The sequence below is a fragment of the Phasianus colchicus genome, chromosome 4 (assembly GCF_987193195.1).
Source record: "Phasianus colchicus chromosome 4, bPhaCol1.hap1.1, whole genome shotgun sequence".
In the NCBI taxonomy this organism is placed as follows: Eukaryota; Metazoa; Chordata; class Aves; order Galliformes; family Phasianidae; genus Phasianus; species Phasianus colchicus.
In genome coordinates, this window is record NC_143439.1 from 32693863 (window position 1) to 32713818 (window position 19956).

General features: G+C 39.4%; 1 long non-coding RNA gene across 1 annotated transcript in view; it reads left to right on the forward strand.

Annotated features, from left to right (window-relative positions):
- LOC116231197 (uncharacterized) overlaps positions 1-19503 on the forward strand; it is a 37993-nt gene extending 18490 nt beyond the window's left edge. Inside the window, exons 4-5 of the long non-coding RNA XR_004167406.2 lie at positions 16860-17004; positions 17124-19503. This is a non-coding gene — a long non-coding RNA (uncharacterized LOC116231197). The remainder of the gene's footprint in view (positions 1-16859; positions 17005-17123) is intronic.
- Positions 19504-19956: the final 453 nt, after the last annotated feature.

Sequence of the window (19956 nt, forward strand, 5' to 3'; positions counted from 1 at the left end):
TGTCTACTTAAGGGTCTTCCATTCTGCTTCTGGCACTACTGTGCAGTACTGCATTTTTCAGGCTTTCAAGGTACTGCATTAGGAGGCAGAGCAGAAACATGGCTTCCTTATAGTAATTTTCTCCCACCTATGTGGCAGAAAGCACCACTTTTCATTTACTGTTATATGCTAATATACTTGTGTAATGCCTACTTAATGCATGTTTCAGCACCCTTGTAGGCCTGCAACTCAGTATTCCTTATTTTTCTTAATTGTCTCTATCTAACATTGTTTTGCAATTTATTAAGTAACACCCATGAGTCTCAGATAAGATGAGGCCCCGCTGAGACAAATACTGTGCCACTGTGTAGTAGAAGTCTCTGCTTTGACAAGTTTACAGTATAAATCCTGTTCTTTTGATCAGCAATCCACACTGGTCTGCTGTGCTAATCTTTGTTACTTCTGAAGCTGTAAGGTTTCTCATTTATCCTCTATTTGATCCTGTAAATTGCAGAATGAAGTAGCTAGATTGGCAAGATGGTTGAGGTGGAAGGAAGGATTAAAACAGTGGAGATGGAAAAGAAAGTGAGGCCATTTGAGTAATAACTAAATAACTATAGAAAAATGACTGTGGTGATATGCAGTTCCATAATCATGTGATATAGTGAATGGAAGATAGGAGTAGGAGATTGCCTAAGCATTGCCTTAGATGTGCAATTATTTCTGGAATTCTTCACCTGTAATATTTATTCCCTAATCACATAGAAGCCTTCCTGTGCAGTGTACTCAGTAAGTGTGTGGTTCTGGTTTGCTGGGTCAGTTTGCAATGCATGTTTTTGTTTGAAATATCTATAGGTTTCCCCCTAGTTCTGCAGGGAAATCACAGTGTTGCCATGGGCCTGTTTTAACTCAGTCCTGCTATACTTGCAGTTTTTTCTGACTCCATGTATTCTGGGCAGGTTATTGCTGTTTTTGCAGAAGGCAGCTTATGTGGAAGGCTAAACAGATATTTAATAGCAGAGGAAGCTGTATGAATATATGTAACTCAAGTTTTCCATGATATAAATATATGTAAGTGCACTTACGTATATCCTGCATACTCTTTATCTTTTCCTTTTTGAGATCCCATGGGCTAACTTTGAGCGATGTTACCTGCAGAGATGGTGCAATCATCACAGCTGTCAGTAAAGCCTACATTAATGTGTCTTGAAAGTGATTAATGGGTTTTGACAATATCAGTGCATTTCATATTTAATCAGATTATGCATTTGTTAGGAATGGTGCACTCCTAACATCTGCAGTCAGAACCAATGATCTGCATCCAGATCATCAGTTTGGCAGAAGCATGCAGTGTAGTATATGGCAGGTCTTTCACAAGCTAAAGCTATGTGCTACTCATGGTGTTTGTAATATCACAGGTGTTCACTTACAACCTACATGTGTTTCTATGCTTATTATCTCCTGTTTGAAAAACCCACAATGGCAAAGCTTATGGCTTTAAGATGAACTAAACTAAGTGTTTTACTGAAGTAAAGGCTAGTATGAGCTAGCATACATAAACCTCAGCTTATACGTGCCTACTGTTTGCTCACTTCCTAGCTCTGTGAAGTGTTTTGTGTTGCTTCAGTCAGGTTGCCTGAAGGTGAGCCTGTGGGCTTGCCCCAACTTTCCCTTATGTTCATCTCTGGTTTGGTTGTGCTGTACTATTGTGCTGTGGGAGGATAGGGACAATTGAAAGTACTTCAGCAGCAAAGGTTTATCTGTATAATAGAAATTAAAAGGCTGTGACTTGAAGATGATAATGAGCATATTCAGACATATCTTTAAGTGGGAGTCGCTGTTTGGAAATATCAGAAACTAAATGGATATGTTTTGTCTGAAGGTTGTTTCAATACATCTTTTAGAATATTTCAGCTTTGAGGTCATTTTTGTGAGAAGAAATGGTCTGCATTAATGGTCTTTTGTCAGCCATTAAGACACTACTCAAGTAGTGAGTCTCTTTAGTGAGAGAGCTGAACGTAGTATCAGAAATACACATAGGTTGAAAATTCAGTTGAGAATTTCTTTCTCTGGTATGTACAGCGTAAAGGACCTCCTGAAAAGCTGCTGCTGAGGATTTTATTCTTGGGTTCTACTGCTGTGCTACACAGTGGTTATGTATGAGAAAGTCTTTGCAGAGAGGGTGCAGACAAGGAAAAGGCGGTAGAGCTGAAAATAGTTTGCACAGCACAGTGCACACAAAGATTTTCCTAGGCACCCAACAGGGAACACTCATTGGGGCAGCTCCTCCTGAAAGCAGGTTGGAGGGATATGGCAGAGGATAAGCTGTTCCATAGAGTGAAATAAGTTACTGGTGGCATCCCACAGTGAGGAGCAATTGTGGCTCTGAGCAGCCCTATTCTCTCATCTTTCCTGATGTCTCAAGCACTTAAAAGCAGACTTAAAAAACAACAACAAAAAAAACCTGTGTGCCTTTATTCTAGTTGCGCAGTCTCCCTAGGATTTGTTGGGTTGCCACTATTGTTAGATGAAAGCTAGCCTCTGCTACCCTACTTAATCCCCCTCACTCCATGGGATCTGGAAGCAAAGTTTGGAAGAGAGCTGCAGATTTCATGGGGAAAGGATGATTTCTGATTTCTAATTTCTTCTTACTCATTTCTTGCTGTCGGTGGCTTTATGATATGCAGGGGCTCAAGCAATCTCACACTTCTTCTGGAAGATGATGTCCCTGCTTTGACAGACTGAGAAGAATTAATTTTCCATTTAAATACCAGCTGTCACCCTAGACTGGTTGCATGACCATCTATGTCTGCGGGGCAATTTTCTTTTCAGAAAAACAAGTCATCTTATTTGCTCTGTGAATCTTTAAAATGGAGGATTATTGTTTTTAAATAAACAATAAGTAGTTAAAAGACATTCCAGCCGACAAGAATAGAATAACAACCTATAATTCCCTTGTCGTGACTATTGTGAAAGGCAGTATGTTATTGAACAGGCTTCTCAAGGCAAATAGACAGAAAGAGATGACAGAAGTGTCAAAATGTGTCCAGGTGTCCAAGAACAGATGCAGGGAGCTGCTTTGAGAAATTATATACTGGTACAGTGCAAAGATGAGTGATTCATAATTTGCTCAGATAAATAACTAGTCTTGATATCAGGGAAAGGGATAAATTCTCTTGTTCAATGTCATCTCCAAAGTGGTCTCAGAGTATTTTGGATTTCAGTCATTTGTTGTACACCTTTTTTACAGTGAGGTTGGAGCCCTGTTGTGGGAAACCATGTCTTTATCCAGTGTGGGGGAAAATATCCATCCTGATGTTACAACAGTCAAATGTTGTGAAAAGAATAACAGAAGTGATATGTGACTAAAGAAAGAAAACAGGATGAGACTCCCTGATTCAAAGGAATCATCTCTCTTCAGGAAAGCTTGTGAATGTGCTTCCAAGCAAAGAGCAATGTAAGTGCTAACAAATGCTTTATTAAGGAAAAGCCTCTGTGGTAATTTATCTGGGGTGGGTGAGATTGGAGCCTGTTTTCATCATGTTGTATAGCTTGGATATAATAAGTTGAGGAAAATCTTTCAAAGAGCTTGATTGCATTTGGAGCAGAGTATATGACACTGCCCTAAACAGCTGGGTAAATGTTGGCTTAATGAACACTGTTGGTTAGTAAACTCTTCCCCTTTGCTTGTTTTTTTTTTTTGTTTGCCACCTGGGCAACCTGTCCTTGTGAGCTTGCCTGAATTTTAGCTGTTGACCACTGGAACTTAGTGTAGAAACAATGCCTGGAGGGCTTTCAGTATGTCTCTTGCATATTGAAGAGTTGAGGCTGGATTTTTCTTTGAGCACTACATTTTAGTACTGAAAAATTCTGAAGCAATCCCAACTTTTAAAGGTGGGAAAAATGATAACTTTCAAGATTTAATGGATTTAAGAACTTGAGAGCTGATATAGAAACTGGTACAGGCTTCATTAAAGTTGAGCTTCATCTGTTAACCTCTGGACTGAGTTTGCCATGGTTCACCACTAAAAGCAGAAGTCCTGCGCCTTTGACACAAAGACATTTTTGCCTGACTTGTAGCTACCCAGACTCTCAGAGAATAAACCAACTTCAGATCTTGAAAAACACCTAGAGATGGGAATTTCCAAGTCAGTAGTCAGTCTGTCAAATTGGAGCTTTTGTGCTCAGATCTTTGAAATGCTGTATGCTTTTATGTATGTTTGCAGACCTCCTCATCTGTGCCTATCAGATCTGTGCTTACACCCTGATTTTTAAACTAGGTGCCAAAGAAACATACCTACACATGCATACTTGATGCCCGTTGTGAAATGAGTATTTGTCATGCACCTAGCTGCTCTGGTAGTGTGTGCATGTTTATTATAGCTGAGACTTTATGCTGTGAACCTCTATGTTGTACGCATTTAAACATCTCTCCTCTCCTTGTTAGCTTACCTCCCTCAGGATTCAGCCTTACATTGCAAACAGCTTTAAATACTGCAAAATAAAAGCAATATTGGGCAAAGTGTTGCTCTTCATATGTCAGGCTATGCTTCTTCCAGTCACCAAGCTCAAATTTGTAATTTCACTTGAAAATAGTCTGCTCTAAGATTTGGGCTGTGTAGAGTCCTGGTGAAAGGATAAGCAGAATATGATATTCTCAGAAATAGCAGCAGAATTCCTCTGCCACTGGGAGGCAACATCTGTCATGTCCCACTAAAACAAACTGTGGTCCTTACTCCTCCAGCATCCTGCAGTGCTACTGCAGCTTGGTATTTTCAGAGAATTACTCTGAAATTTTTCTTTTCTCCCTTTTTCAGGTTTGGATTGATTGTCCTGAGAGCCCTGTGTTATGTCAAAAGTTTTAAAAAATAAAACAAAACAAAAATAAAGGGGCAATGAAAAAGGATATAAGTAACATCTTAATAAAACTGTTTATTCTACTGTGGTGCAAGATGGAATCAAGCAGTACTGAGCTGGTACCTGAATTATTAGTAGCTCTGCACAAGTGCTTATTCAAGAAAATCAGATTCTGTATGCATTTAATTTCAGAGGTATTTAGCGCTGGCTCACTCAGGCTCTTCAGAAAATTGCAGCCAAAGTCTGAGACCTGACAGTGTTTCCCAGGATATGAAGTTTTTGCAGGTAATTTTGTATCCCTTGTGAGCTTGGATCATTGGTAGAGAGGAGAATCAGATTTGTACTCTAAAATTTGTGCTTCCACTGCGTAGCCAAATGTGCTAAACTCATCTTCCATTGTTTCTGGTGCGTTTTCAAGCCTTCCAGTTTGTCATTTATTAGAGTAGGAGCCATACTCAAAACTTATCCTGATATTTAGCAATTAATATTCCTAAGCTATCCTTTGGTCCTGTCAAGTCTGTCAATTACTGTTCTACTTATCTCTAAGGTTTAGCAAAGCACTTGTATTAAGAGGATACAATTCCCAAGTTTGCTGCACTCAGGTGTCTTTTGATTTAACTCATCTTCTCTGAGCACTACAAATATATGTATATAAACATTTCAAAAATGGCAGTTGCAAGGTGTACAAGCTCCTGTGAAAGCCAATGAGTGTACCAAAGTGCACTATAAAAGCTGAAATTCATAACTATTTTCTTTTTGAAGGAAGTTTTCGATAAAATGAGTTCATTTTTATTATGCTGCTACAGTACTTGCACTGGAAAACTTCGAAAAAGAATACAGAATAGATTTGACCTTAGAAAGGAGCATGATAAATTAGACTTGCTTAAGAATTCAAATTAGATTTGCAAACTGCTTAGCTTGATTCTGAGCCAAGATCTTGTAAAGAACAGGGAAGATGACAGTGGCAGGCTAGACACTTGACCATTAAATCCTACAGAAGGTCCTTTTTACTTTGTCCAGCTTTTTCCTCCTCTTTTATTTACTCATTAGCAAACACTGGTCAGTGATATCCTTCTACTCTGTAAATGTGGGAGAGGAATTTTAATTTTTTTGGCATAACTTCCTCTTAATGGTTTTGTCTTTCCTTACTGAAATTCTTCAGCTTGTTGAATTGGGGTTGCATGAAATATTTCATCTTTTCTAAGGGCTACGGAAATGCTGCTTTTCTGGTGAAGTATTAAGAGAAGGCAAAGGAATCTGCTAACTTCTAGGTACAATGCAGAAGGATTGAGGAGAAAGACTTTGCCATTCTAATTCACTGAGCATCTGGTGTGACACATCAGGCACAAGAACAGTTCTCAAATAACGGGCAGTGTTGTGGGCTGGACCACTTCTGCAACAATTTATCCTTCAGAGGCCACTCTGCTTTTCCAGTCGTTCAGAGATTACCAGTAGAATGGTGAGCTAGGTCCTCATGATCTGATCTCTTACCTGAGACAGGAGGAAAAAATGTGTAGTGACAAAAACAAATGGAAAACAAGCTGTTGCTAAAACTGCATTTTGCTTATACAGATCCATGATTTTTACTATTTGCTTTTGTCATTGCAATACATTGAGCAAAGCAGAAGTGCTGGGATGGGGTGAGAGAAGAAATGATAGTTGTTTCAGCAGCTGAAACAAAAACTTGATCTGTTTGATTTGTTTCTGAGGCTGAAGCATGGTGGGAGGTGGAACCTTCTTCAGAGTCAGGAATATAGATTTTGGCCAAAATGACAAAATGGTTTGCCTTCATCCCATTGCTTCTAAATATTCAGGGTGACTCTGCATTCCTTCCTTTTATTGAGGAAGAATGGATTAGAGGATAAGCAGCATCAGATTAAGTCAGGAACGTGTGGACTGTACTGTTTTGATTGTCACAGTGGTACCCCAAGAGAAGGCAGAGCTTGCCCTTGGTGTCTCATTGAAGGAGTAGAAGACAATTCTTGCAGCTTTGTGTGGGTCTTGGTAACTGGGTTTAAGGCCAGGGCCACCTGCTTGCTTGCCTTCTGTCTGTGCTGTTCAATGTGTCCAGCATCCCCTGCCAAGTTGCTTGAAGCTCAGCTCTAGCTGGATCTCTCTGCCAGGGCTTTTACAGCTGGAAGCACAGAAGCAGGAAGCTTTCTGGATTTAAAGTGTGATGTATATTCAGCAACTCCTGTTGTTCAACTGCTAAATTGTTCAACTCCTGTTCCTCACTCAAAACTCTGGCTTTTTTTGTGTCATCTTTAGGGGCAATTAAATGAAAAATTTTTCTGGGGAAATCCTTCACTTAGCTTGAGCCTGTGAGTACTGTAAGGTCCCTGTTTTCCCAGGCACTTGGGTTCTTGAGTTAGGGTGGGTTTTGCTCCTCTGCAAAACCCAGTGCATCCGCAGCATGTTTTTGAATAGTGCAAGCATATGCCTCCCATCTTGAGACAGCTGTAAACCAAAATGCAAAATGGTCACAGCTATAAGGCACACAGTGGAGTGGCCAGTCCATGCTTCCTGCTCCGTGCTCTGTTGTAGAACAGTGGAGAGTCTTGCTTGGGTTCTGCAAGCTCTGGTGTAGCCCTGGCACAGTCTGTCACATAGCAACTGTGGAGAGTGATCTGGTTCTTGTGCTCTGGATGAGTTAATTTCATGCCTTGCTCTGACATGTAAGATGGAATCTCTGGAAAGATGAGGCTCACAAAAGAAAGGATCTCAATCTCTTGGCTACCCCCATGGGGGCTGTGAATTGCTTCAGTTATTTCTGTAGATATAACAACATTTTCTCAGTGCTGCTTTTCCACATCTTTCACCAACTATTTTTCTACTCACTTTACCAGCTTCTCCCATTGTTGTCATCCTCAGAAGCATCGCTACTGGGGTACTCTACTCCTTCCATGGACTGCTGATCAGCAACTGTACATGCACTCTGTGGGCTGGGAAATGCTGTTTGTATAGTTAAGTACTTGCCTAAATTGCTCTGGACTAAAAACAGAATAAGCAGTTTGGCACCTGATTTTTCACACAATGTTTGTTTTGCACAAAGAGTGAATTTTAATTAAAGCTGACTCAATGCATTTTCAGTATGAGAGTAGGTTAGTTACTACTGGCTGCTTTTGTGAAGGAGGGCAGGAAAAATAAGATGTCTACTCTTGAGTGCTTTGTGTGTGTAGGTATAAATCGAGGACAGGCACAGATGCGTAAAACAAAGCTAATGTTGATAAAAGTGAATCTAAGATGTTTAATCTAAATATTTGAATAAGGCTCTTGGATTATCTGCTGTGAATCAATCTGACTGGGTCAACCTCACAGCCCAGCAAAGTCTGTCTGCAGTGATGATCATACCAGGTGTTTCAGGGGGAGCTGTAAGCATTCTACATTGCAGTATATTTTCTATAAAGAAAGCTTTCTTCCATGTCTAAATAGTAAAAGTTGATTCAACTCTGAAAGTAACTTTATTTCATCTTTTTCCTTACTGCTGCTAGTATTCTATATATTGAAACAAATGCTGCTGTTTTCAAATGCTTCTGAGGTATCTTCTATTGGAATCTTGTGGTAGAATTCTGCAGATTAGCAGTGGAGAAATAGTTTTATCTACACTGCATCTGGCATTTTTCATTTTCACACAGGCCACCAGTCTTACTCACAGCATGAACAATAACTCTTGGAGCTAGTTCATACAGTTATTCTTGAGGTAGCTGTTGTATGAATACCACACTTCTGTATAGTTAAAATATTCTTATAACAAAAAACATTTTTTATTCTTTGGTGTATTTTCTGAAACTTATATTTACAGTATCTCTCTGGAGTTTTGTTGGAGTTTGGTATGAATACTTGAAAAAGACACTATATTAAAACTATGTAATACAGACAAGAATGCTGGCAGCTGCACTCAGTTCAGACTCCAGTGTCTAAAGATTAACTATAATGGTGCAGTGTTTCCTCTGCATGCTTGTATTCATCTATTCTGTAGAACCTACTTCTGAGATGTCTGAAACCAATGATGATTCTAGAAGCTACACTGTAGGAACAAAATCAGGTGTATCCCATGTATAGTGATATTCAGGAACAAAGTGCCTAACTGTACTACAGCACTTCCATTGAAATAACAGCACTGTAATAAGAGTACTGATTACAGCCTTACATGAAAAATTAAATCCACAGATAATGTGTCATTTGTAACTTGCCAACTACATTGCTCATGAGTAGTGCAGGGGAATCAATTCCCTCATTAATCCAAAGACATACATCTTCTTTTTTTTCAGAATGTTGAGGAATATCAGGTTATGTGAGTCCTGTGCACAAGATCTTTTGATTATGGAAGCGACTTGTATGAAATGCTTTTTCAGTTGCTAAGACACTTTGCTAAGAGGCTCCATGTATGTGAAAGGAATAGAATTACTAGCACTTAAAGTTAGGATAATATTTTGCTGTTCACTTGCAAAGGTAGTATACCCTTACAAGGGAATCTGCATTTGTAACCTAAAGATGAGCCTTCAGATCAAGTGGAATCATAGAATATCCAGAGTTGGAAGGGATCTATGGGTCCAACTCATAATGCCACGTGGATGAGCCTAAGTGTTGAATTTATATCTAGAAGAACTCATTCTGTGTCTTCCTTTTGTGTCATTCACATTGCTGTTGAGCTGGAGTTCAAAAGATACAATTGTAAGACCTTGTACTGTCTTGAATAGCAATTCAGTCCTGATTAATATCTGTTTATAAAATAGTAGGATGGAATTGATGCAATTGGTGTTCAAAATGATCAGTTCTTATCAGCTGGTTATCTAGCTGTCTTGAAATGAGAATAAGTTTGTCTCAATCTGGTAGTTATTATGTATTTAATAGCACAGGAATTTTTAAAGCTGGCCCAGACCTGTTTCTCCTGAAGCAAGTGGTAAAATTCCAATTTCTTTAAATAGAAGAAGGATTACATTATTGCTGACTGCTTGTAAAGTTCCATCTGTTACCATTCAACTTGATTAGAAATTTTCCATACATTCTATTTTCAAGACTAGATGACTATATGTTCACTAATTAGAAGCACTGGTAAAATATTTACTATCTGAACTCTTTCAAGCACATGAAAAGATTAATGAATTCTACTTTGTTTATTTTTTTCCTTCAGATTTCCTTAAAGGAAGTCTCTACTTTGCTAACTGACAACTATAAATATTTTAGTACTTGTTCCTTAACATCCTGAGTGGCTATAAAGAACCTCCCCTCACACCTGAATCTCTGAATACTTACAGTGAACTGTCATGTGTTCAGTATTAAGAGATCCTGTGCTTTGTCAGTGAACCTGTAGTAGGTGGAAAAGAACTCTTGAATCCAAGGCCATAAGCCCTAGTGTTGGTTGATGTGTCTTTCAAGTCCTAACTCTTGTCTGAATAAGGGAGCTTGGGTTCTTGGCTGCAGGATGTGGCTTGTGCTCTGGAGTTGGTCCCTTTGAACTGCTCACAGAGTGGCTTTACAGTCTCTGCACATCTCATCCTGTGCAGCCAAGCAGGTGCCTGCAGGGTTATTGACCAGGCCCTCAGTCTCTGAGCTTGCTGGGCTGTAGACAAAAAAGGCAATAAAAAAGGCAAAAAAAATAAAATAAAAATCTTGTGATCTTGAAGCTCCTCTACAATGCTGGAATATCATTTGTTTCCTACTTTAATGCATGTGGTATTTGTTGAGGTTGTTTGTAAATTACATTCTCCCTGAGCAGCAAAAGCACTGACAGCAGCCAGATGGTTAGCAGAAATGTATGATATAAAGACTGTGACAACTTGGGGCCGTAGTTCTGAAGCTTACTGTCAACTGAAACAACTTTTTTCAAGTTCAACATTTAAGTTTAGTGGAAAAAAAAAAAATGCAGTTGCTTTTGGAATAATAACATTATTATTGTACTTAGTTGTCTTCCCTCATACCTGTCCTGAATACTACTTCATCTAATAGCTGAGGTGAAAAAATACAAAGCCATGTAAGTTACTAAATTATATCAAATATAGTAGTCTAAATCTCCTTTGCTTGAGGAGAGTCCTGGCTTGTGTCCATGTAACATGTAAAAATTAAAAAAAAAAAAAATCCAAGAAATCATATGTCCCAGGAAATCTTTTAACTGAAGCCAGAAAGCACAACACTGTTTTCGTAGCCCAGAGAAGAAACCAATGTCAGGGTAAATACCAGTGTTTTCCCTAGGATGAGACAGGTTGACCACTGCCACAATAAAAAGCTGTTGTTTTTTCTACAAGATCCCTAATCGTGCTCTCCTCAAAGCTGTTCTTTGGGTGGAATTACCTTCTGCATGTCTCAAAGGTGACCCATCATGGTGTGAAGCAGGTGAATATCTGGCCCAGGGTGTCAGAGGACACATTCCAATTCACAGACTCTGGATCTGACTCGCAGCTTTAAATGTTCTGTTAACACTAGGTAGTAGACAAATCAGTATAAGCATTGGCTGGAGAGCTGACTACCATATTAAAGCAACAGGAGTTTTGCTAAATATCTGTCATTCATCTGTTGCAGCATCTTAAAAATAACAAAAAAAAAACATAGATATGAAAAAACTCATAGTTGAGTCCCATTGTGAGATGGAGAAATAATTTGAAGTGGTTCATTGCAGAGACTTAAACTGATGCCTTTGAACTTCGTGAGGAATCTGAGAAGAAATGAAGAATTACAAAGAATAACCAAGTTGTTCAAATAATTCAGTCACCTCAGACACCCTGCTGTGAGTGCTATGAAGTCTTATAAGGGAAGCTTGAGTAATGAATGAACTCCTGTGGGATTCCTGGTATTTTGATAGAAGGGACAAATTTCACAGGATGTGATGGGATTAAGTGGAGTCTAAGCTCAAGGGAATCAGGTTTCAGATTTCAGTATCTGTTACAGACTGTGTAATGGTTGTATCACTATCATACTAAGTTCTGCATACAAACTCTAACTGAAATCAGAGTTGCATCATGCTACACACAGTACAAATGGCCTGGAGTGAGGAGCCACTTTCTCTAAGAACTTCCTGTGCAATTAAGCAGCAAAAAGGATAAGAAGTTAGGTTTGCTCAAAGCTTCACAGTTGCAGTGGTGAATCCTGAAGCAGCAGTCTACTGATCCTCAAGTCAAGGCTGTTCTGCTAGGTCTTAGTAAAATGAAGATTTGGGCTCAGGTTTGTTCATGCAAATAGATGTACGTCCATGCTACTACAGTGAAATTGTAGTTACAGGAAAATTGTATTTGAGCAAGAAAATTAGAGCAGTAAATGATCACCTCAGGTCTCATCTGGTGTTGAATTTTCACCCAATCAGTGGATAAGGTTTGCTTTGCTTTTCTGTAGTAAGCCTTTAGAGTAAAAAATGAAATAGGATGCATTTGCTTTATTTTTTAATAGCAAGCACCACCAAATAAGATTTTATATTTTTAAGGTAACTTGGCTGTGGGTGGCTGTTTTCCTTGACATGTCTACTATAGGCAAACTTGATTCACATCTGTATATACCATTAATTGGACTGATGTGTATTTGTCTTATGCTACTTGTTACTGGGAAGCATCTTGGATACCTATCAGAATGCTTCAGAACAGCCGTAAGGAGAATTTTTTAGGAAACTTTGGTGCCAAACTCCCTTCAAGCGTTTCAGTTTGTGGTAAAGCTACTCAGCAGCTTCTGTGTTACTAAAATTCATCCAGGCAGTGGAAAAAAATCTAGGGCTTGAATGCAGCTAGTAATGCTCAGACTGGAATCAGAACGTTGGTGTGCTGGGAATGCAGCAATAAAAAAAAGCCTCCAAATCATTGCAGATCTGACACATTCATCAATCTTCAAGCAGCAAAGTATTTAAGCCTTGCTGAACTCTTAACTACATGCAGATGATTTTATGCTAATCCAAAAGAGGAATCTAATTATGCTTTCTGCTGCTATCATTTAGAGATTGTCTTTATGGAATCCCTTCCATTTGTCCAAATTCAATATCCAAATGTTGAATACAAGGGAAAGCATTGCAAAAGGTTTGTTTTGCTGATACTGGATTAGAGTGAGGGGCATGTGATTAAAAAACATGTTGTGATACATTAAGTACTGGCATCCCACAGTGCATGTGCATATATTACTTAACTGAGTATGGTGAATTCATAAAGCAGTGCAATAGCTGCTAAACAGGGCATGAATCTGTTAGGTATGTTCATCTTGTATTTAAGTCATTCCAAAGTCATTCCACGCTGAAATTTAGGAAAAGAATATGTATAACAGCAGTGGATACCTGCCAGATTTAACTATCTCCGTGTAAGGAACCAGCCCCCTTCTTTGCAGCAGATGTTTCTCACTGCAAAATGAGGCTATGTTGAAGGGTAATCTGCTGGTGGAAGAGCATAATTTAGGGGTGTGTCTTGCTGTAGGATTTGCCTGGTCAGTGGGCTCTTGTTCTGGCTAGTATCTGTTGGAGTTGTAGGAAATGGAAGCAGTGAGGTAACAAAATATGTCTCTAAATTCAATGAATGTCTACATTGTTGTTCTTAATGCCTTTAGTGAAGTCATTATACATGGTTTTGCCCCAAGAGAAATGAAGTAGTCATTTACATAAAAACAAACAAGAAAACCAACCTTCCTTCTTGTAGAGATGTCACTACAGGATTGCCAAAATCAGATTTTTGTTTGTCAGCTTGAAAGATTCCTCAGAGGAAAACTCTCTAAGGATCCCATTTTGAAGTGCCACTTAAGTTGGCTATGAGATGGAAGGAAAGAGATGAGCTGCTATTCAACTTGAGCACAGGATACTTATGGACTTAATATGCCTAAAATATTTGGTTTTATGTCATGAGATCTGATTGAGTGTAGCAATGGTCCCCAATGCAGGCATTTTGGTATTAGAACACGTGACCCCTGATGTCACAAGATGTTGAAATAGTAGGTAGTGTCTTCTCTTACTGAGAAAGTAGTCTCTAGGTAACAGAAGCATCTCCTCATAAAGACATGGAGTTTTGATTAGAACTTCTGTAGTTAATGAGACTTGACCTCTGCCTCAATATTTTGTTGCAATAGTTAAGCTCCTGTTAAGTACTATTAAAATCTGCACCTTCTTTCTGTCTTCCACACTCAGCTGCTACTTCATTACATCATTCTCCATTAGTAAAATAGGGAAAAGTACCTTCAAAATCCAGAACTTTATGTTAAGCTATTGTGCTCCATTCTTAACTTTCTTTAGTAACTTAATTGGAGTGCACAAACTTAAGTTTTGTGAGGCAGGGGTTTCTTCTCCTTCCTCAAACTATGGTCATGGTGAAATTCTGCTTCCTCTCTAACTTTCCAGCCCCTTTTCAGAAAAGGAAAAACTTGTTGCGTGTGCTATTTTAGCAGTGATGTCAGGCATCCTAGTGAACATTCTTCTCAAATACCAAGATATAGAACTATGCAACAGTTTTATGGCAAATAATTTCAGGCACGGCATATGTAAAACACATTTCAAGAATCCTTTGAAAACCCAAAATTGGATCCTTCAAGTACTTGCTTTGCAACAGCACGTGGCCCATATGCAGACTTGCTGTATGGGTGCTGTTGTTGTGACTGGCTTTCTGCAAGGATAAGCCTTACCCTTTCCAAAAATTGCAATGTGCAGAGAGTGCTCTGTAGGCTCCTAATGTATTAACCAAAGTGAGAGGCCAGGAAAAGACAACTTTGTTCTGGTTGAGTTTTATATGTTGTGAAAAGCACTAAAACATGGATGCCTTGGAGAGCTTTCTTAGAAAGTGGATGTTTCAGAAAAGCAAGGGATGCTAAGGTGAGATCTAAGAATGTATTCTGAGGGAATTTATCAGGAAAAATAGTTTTTTTTGAAGGTGCCTTCTTGCTTTTTTATCTTTCCAGAATTCATCCTGGTATCCATCACTTAACTTTATTTTAGCTTTCAGGACTAATTTAGTTCTTTTTTGAAGTTTGGCAAGACTTTACTTCTTTCCCTTAGTGGATTGGGCTGTTGTCACTTTGGCTAGTGATTTATATAACAGAGATGCACCAATGTGACTTCCCATTACTATGCTGCTTCCAGTGACAAAGTCTTTTGAGTATTTAGGGTCTGTATTAACACTGGGCAGTTTTCCCAGTGGCTGCCAAAGGATTTAGAAGTGCCAGGGAAACAATTTTTCAACGGCACTTGTGCTGCTAACTTCTTTGAGTGCTTTTTCAGAGTTCTGCAACAGCACACTCCCATCATGGCACAGGAGCAATCCACTGAAAGCAAGACAGAATCTAGCCTCTTGTCTTTGTGCAAAACAAACACAGAAATTTGAGGATTTTTGAATGATCCCAAATAAAGAAAAAGACTTGTCACAGTGGGCAAGGTGTTTTTTTTTTTTTTGGCCTGTTACGCGAGCCACAGGGAACAACACAGTCATGCTGCAGCACTGCTTGCAGAGTCTCTACTGCTCTCCACTTCTGCTTGACATTGTCTTTGGGAGTGAGGTTTGGGTTGCGCCTTAAAGTTACGGAATGGGGTCCCTGGGAACAGTCCTTTTGGGGAGAAGAAACACAATCCACCCCTGCAGCTTTTCTTACATAAAACATTTTAAATCTCTGGATCATCTGAATATTAAGGTTAGAATTGATAAGGTTAGAAAGACCACTAAGATAGTGCAGTCAAACTGTTAGCTCATCCCCACCATGCGCACTAAGCCATGTCCCTTGATGCCATATCCATGTGTTTCTTGAAAGTCTCCAGGGACTTCGATGTTAAGGTGGTATTTATTACAGTTCATTTAGTTCTTTCTGGCCTTTACAATAAAGTGGATTGTGAATACCTTCACCTGTCCCAGTAGAGGGACTGATGCAGTATGTTTATCCCATTAATCAATGGCATCTCCAAGAGCTTGCACAGTCTCCACTTATTTTTTTTTTTGTTGCCATGAGGAAAAGGATAGATCTTTGAACAGAATGATCCCTCTGTTTGCAGCATGACGTGTTTTCAGTTTAGGTAGCCGATGGGGCAAAAAACTGGGCATGTATCATTTAGGCTCACAAAGGGTAGAATTTGACCTGGAGTAGGTGGTATTCCATTCATGAATTTTTTTCCCTCTTGGTGTTGTGCAAACACAGCCCGAGTACGTTTCTCCTGTGTGCTGAGAAAGCAGTCACTTATGTTAGATGTTGATACCTGTTTCTTCTGATTGCATCCAAAGAATTTCTGCACTGAATTCCCAGATGTAACATGAATCCACCTTCCCCTCATAGCCTGACTTCTCACCTGTTCATGGATTTTCTTCACAGTGTGTGGTCATTTTCTTTTGTGCAGGTCATTGTTTGCTACTCCCAGATCTGCCCTAGTACTCTAACAATAAATATTCTCTGCAGAATTCCTTGGGAAGAAATGCACTGCTTTTTCTTCTTCATTGTATCATATGTTCTGAAATTCACACCTGGCTGATATACTGGGAAGAGAGAAATCTGCTATTGAGTGAGAGCATGGAGTGAGAGCTTTGGCACTGACTGCTGTGAAGTAATTACCAGCATGAGGCAAGGAAGCTTGCTAATGCTACCTCCATGCAAGCATATACCTGTAAATCCAGAGCTGACACACATAGAAACAATGGCTCCTTATCGATGCAGAGCAAATTGCTTCAAATGGTATGCGCAATCTGTATGTCTGAAACCAGGCTTACTGAAAAAGATGAATAATGTAAGTGACTTTCAGCTATTTGAGTGTGCATTCCAGCTTGAGAACTCATTAGCAGATCATAGAGTGCAATTTGCATGTACTAACACAGCCAGGAGTTACCCAAGAAACCTAGAGAGAATGACACTGCAAAAGGAAACTTCTTGGTTCAATGATATCTTACTATGGATGGCTTGAAGCCAGAATATGTACAGCTGCCTAATATAGAAACCTGCTGCGGTTTTGAAAGGGTAGGGAAGAGGACTAAACAAATCTACTTATTCATACATGTTTGAAATTCTTCAAGGTAATATGGAGATACAGTGTACTGCCTGCAACTAGTAATGACAGAATCAGTGAAGAGCTTGTTGAAGCAATGGCATATCTTCTTTTTCAGGGGGCATGGCTCTCCACTAAAACAGATGAAATGCAGAGGTTTTCTTCTATACGCCCACTCATCCGGCAGGTTACCAAGCACCAGAAGAAAAAAAAAAAAGCTGGGAAGAGATTTCCTTGCAAGCTAGCACCACTGGGACCTACAGGTATGCCACCCCTTTGCCTACCTTGGCCTCAGTGCCACATGTGAGGTGCAGCTTGTATTGAGTGTGCTGCAAAAAAACCTGTGATACTACTGGTATTTTTTTTTCTTTTTTTCCCCCAGGACACAAAAAGGAAAAACTTGCTTCTCCTGATACCTTCCCATTCTTTTATATGGCTAGAGGAGGTATATCATTTTGTCTTCTCTGCTTAAATAGCCCTGAAACCTAAATTTTACATAATAAGAAAACATGTGATTGTGAGATGGTGATCTCTTCTGTAGAAGATGGAGCTATCCTTCCCCCTCTGTGTAAGCAGTGTATGAAATAGCTCAGATTCATTGGGTATCAGAGGAGCAGAGAAAGTTCATGTGCCTACTGGAAACATGCCTCCTGGCTTTAGGGAGTGGGACACTGCCTGGAGAGTAGGAACGGGAATTAGCTATAGGATTTAAATGCAATCATATGCTCTGACCCTAACTACTGAATTGCGCTTCCCCTCAAGCAGATGCTTCTCCTATAGTTACAACCAGCCCGGACTTTTTAGTCATGCTACAATTCACCACCACTGAGCTGATCAAATTATCACAGTGTCTGGTTTACAATATCACTGATTAAGTCACAGAGGAGGAAGCTAATTATAGAGGAGCATGCTATTTGCACACAGAGATGCTGTATCAAGCTCTGCAGGAGGCAGATGGAAGTATTTTAAAAGAAGAAAGGGCGTACAACAGCAAAACACAACTTTGGTGGGAATTCTACAGCCTCTTCTCCTCTGGAGGCATTTCTTGAGCATGGTGATCTGAGGAGCTCTCAAAGCACAAAAGTAGAGCGCCAAGAGGTCTGATTAATTTTATTACTTGGATATATGATCATTACTGACTAGAATAGCTCAAAGTTGCCTTGAATGTCAACCTATCAGTGTATTCGGCCTTGAACAAGCATTACATAATTACACTAAATCACAAAATCAGAATTATGGGATTGTTTGGGGAGGGGTTATCTTAATACAGAATGATCTAATTTGTATCGATCTTTCTATAATATGTTTAAGGATAAGTGTACTTAGGACCCAACCACATCATAAAAACAAGGTCTGGAGTCAAATGGGCACAACCACAGTGTGGGTACTTATTCAGAAAATTCATTGAGGCAAATAGAGCTATCTTCAGCGTGCTTGAATTGAAATGTTTTAAATGCAAAACAATTTAATTTTGCTTACATTTGACATTATTTTCTACAACAATCATGGGTTCCATTGCCTTCCAACTTTACAATGGGAAGTGCAAGTTCTGGAAGATGAACTTGACATTGCCTTAATTTGTCTCCTGTGTGATAGTTTACAAAGGGAATATAACAAAGAACTGCTGATGCAACAGCTTTTACATACATTTAGCATGAGTGTTAAGGCCAGAGAAAGATACAGGGGCAATTAAGGCTCACCTGCCTTATAAATCCTTTGGTATAAAGCTTTCTCACTTGTCACCATAAAAAAAAATAATAAATCTATAGGCAACAAATTCATGGAAATGCTGCTTTGGCTGTACGGGAAGCCTGAAGTGGAAAATAAAGCTGCTTTGGCAGGATGGCTGGCAAGCAATGCTGTATGCAAGCTGAACTTTTTCCAGTGGTGAAGTGAGCCAATCCTGGCCCTTGCTAAAGCTGGCAAATAGGAGTTGAGTCTGTGAACTACAATACATGGTTTCTCTTATAGGAGCTTAAAAGAATGGGAGATCTGGAGGGAATTTCTATATGAACCTCCTACAGTCAGATCTTTAAGCCCCCTTTAGGTCAGCATTAGTGCGGATAGCACAAGCAGAAAGAGGAACCGGATTACCCTGCTTTGGCTGTTCTGAAATGGCATTTAGCATACTATTTTCAGCTTGATAGGACCAGATAGCACAATAGGAGGAGGGAAAGGCCATCATTTCCTTTTCATGTGAATAACTACGGAGAAACCATAGAAGAAGCACTGACTTCCCAAGACTAGTGTTGAAATGGGGGTCATTTATTTTGTTTCTGTTTATAGAAAGCCTAAGCAGCAGACAATTGGATTTTGAGATTTGCTCTCCATAGCGTGACAAGAAATTTTTTTGGAATGGTAATGTGATGGAAGAGTAGGAGATGCTTTGAACAACCTTTATCTGGGGTATCAGTAATACCACTTCTTCCACATCATCACTAAAAAAGTCTGAACTATCAGCAGACAGTCGCTGCTTGCAGTCCAACAACCTTCTTTGGGATGCTGAAGCTTAGACAAGAGAGAGACAGGCTGTCAGTGCATGTTCACACAGAGGACGGAACAAGCTGCTTGAAAAACATATCTGAGATGGGAGCTATTTTCCTTCAGCTGGCACAACCTTAGCTCCATATGGAGCCATGTGCAATATGGCAACACTTGATGGGAGCATCACAGAACCAGGCTAGCCTCTGGTTCTTGACAAGAAGGGAGGATTAGCAGCTGCAGTCTAAACTCGGAAAAGCAATCCTCTCACAAAAGAACATGAAGTCTCACATTTGGAAAGACAGGGAGAAGTGATCTGGTATATGGAAACACAAAGTCTGCACACTAAAAAAAGTCCCAAAAAATACCCTATTGTACTGTCTTATGAAAATAGGTTGCTAAGTCCCGACATAAAAGCACCTATTATTGCCGTAAGTAGGATCAGTATATGTATCCTGCAGAAAAGGAAGAAGTGAAATATCAACTTTTTTTTTTAGTTTCATAAAAGCAGATTTCCTTTCTTGATACCTTCTTTGGCTGGCCTCCTAAATTCTTAGGAGTCAACATTAGCCAATACACTACAATTTTCAGCTTGATTCCTCTGTAAGTTGCAAGACAACTGTAACATAATCTTGAAAAAAAAAAAAGTTATTTTAGATAATTGAGTGTCCTAGTATTTACCTTCTGAACCAGTCTAAGAAGGATGCTGTGGACAAGCTTGCTTAAATGTTTAT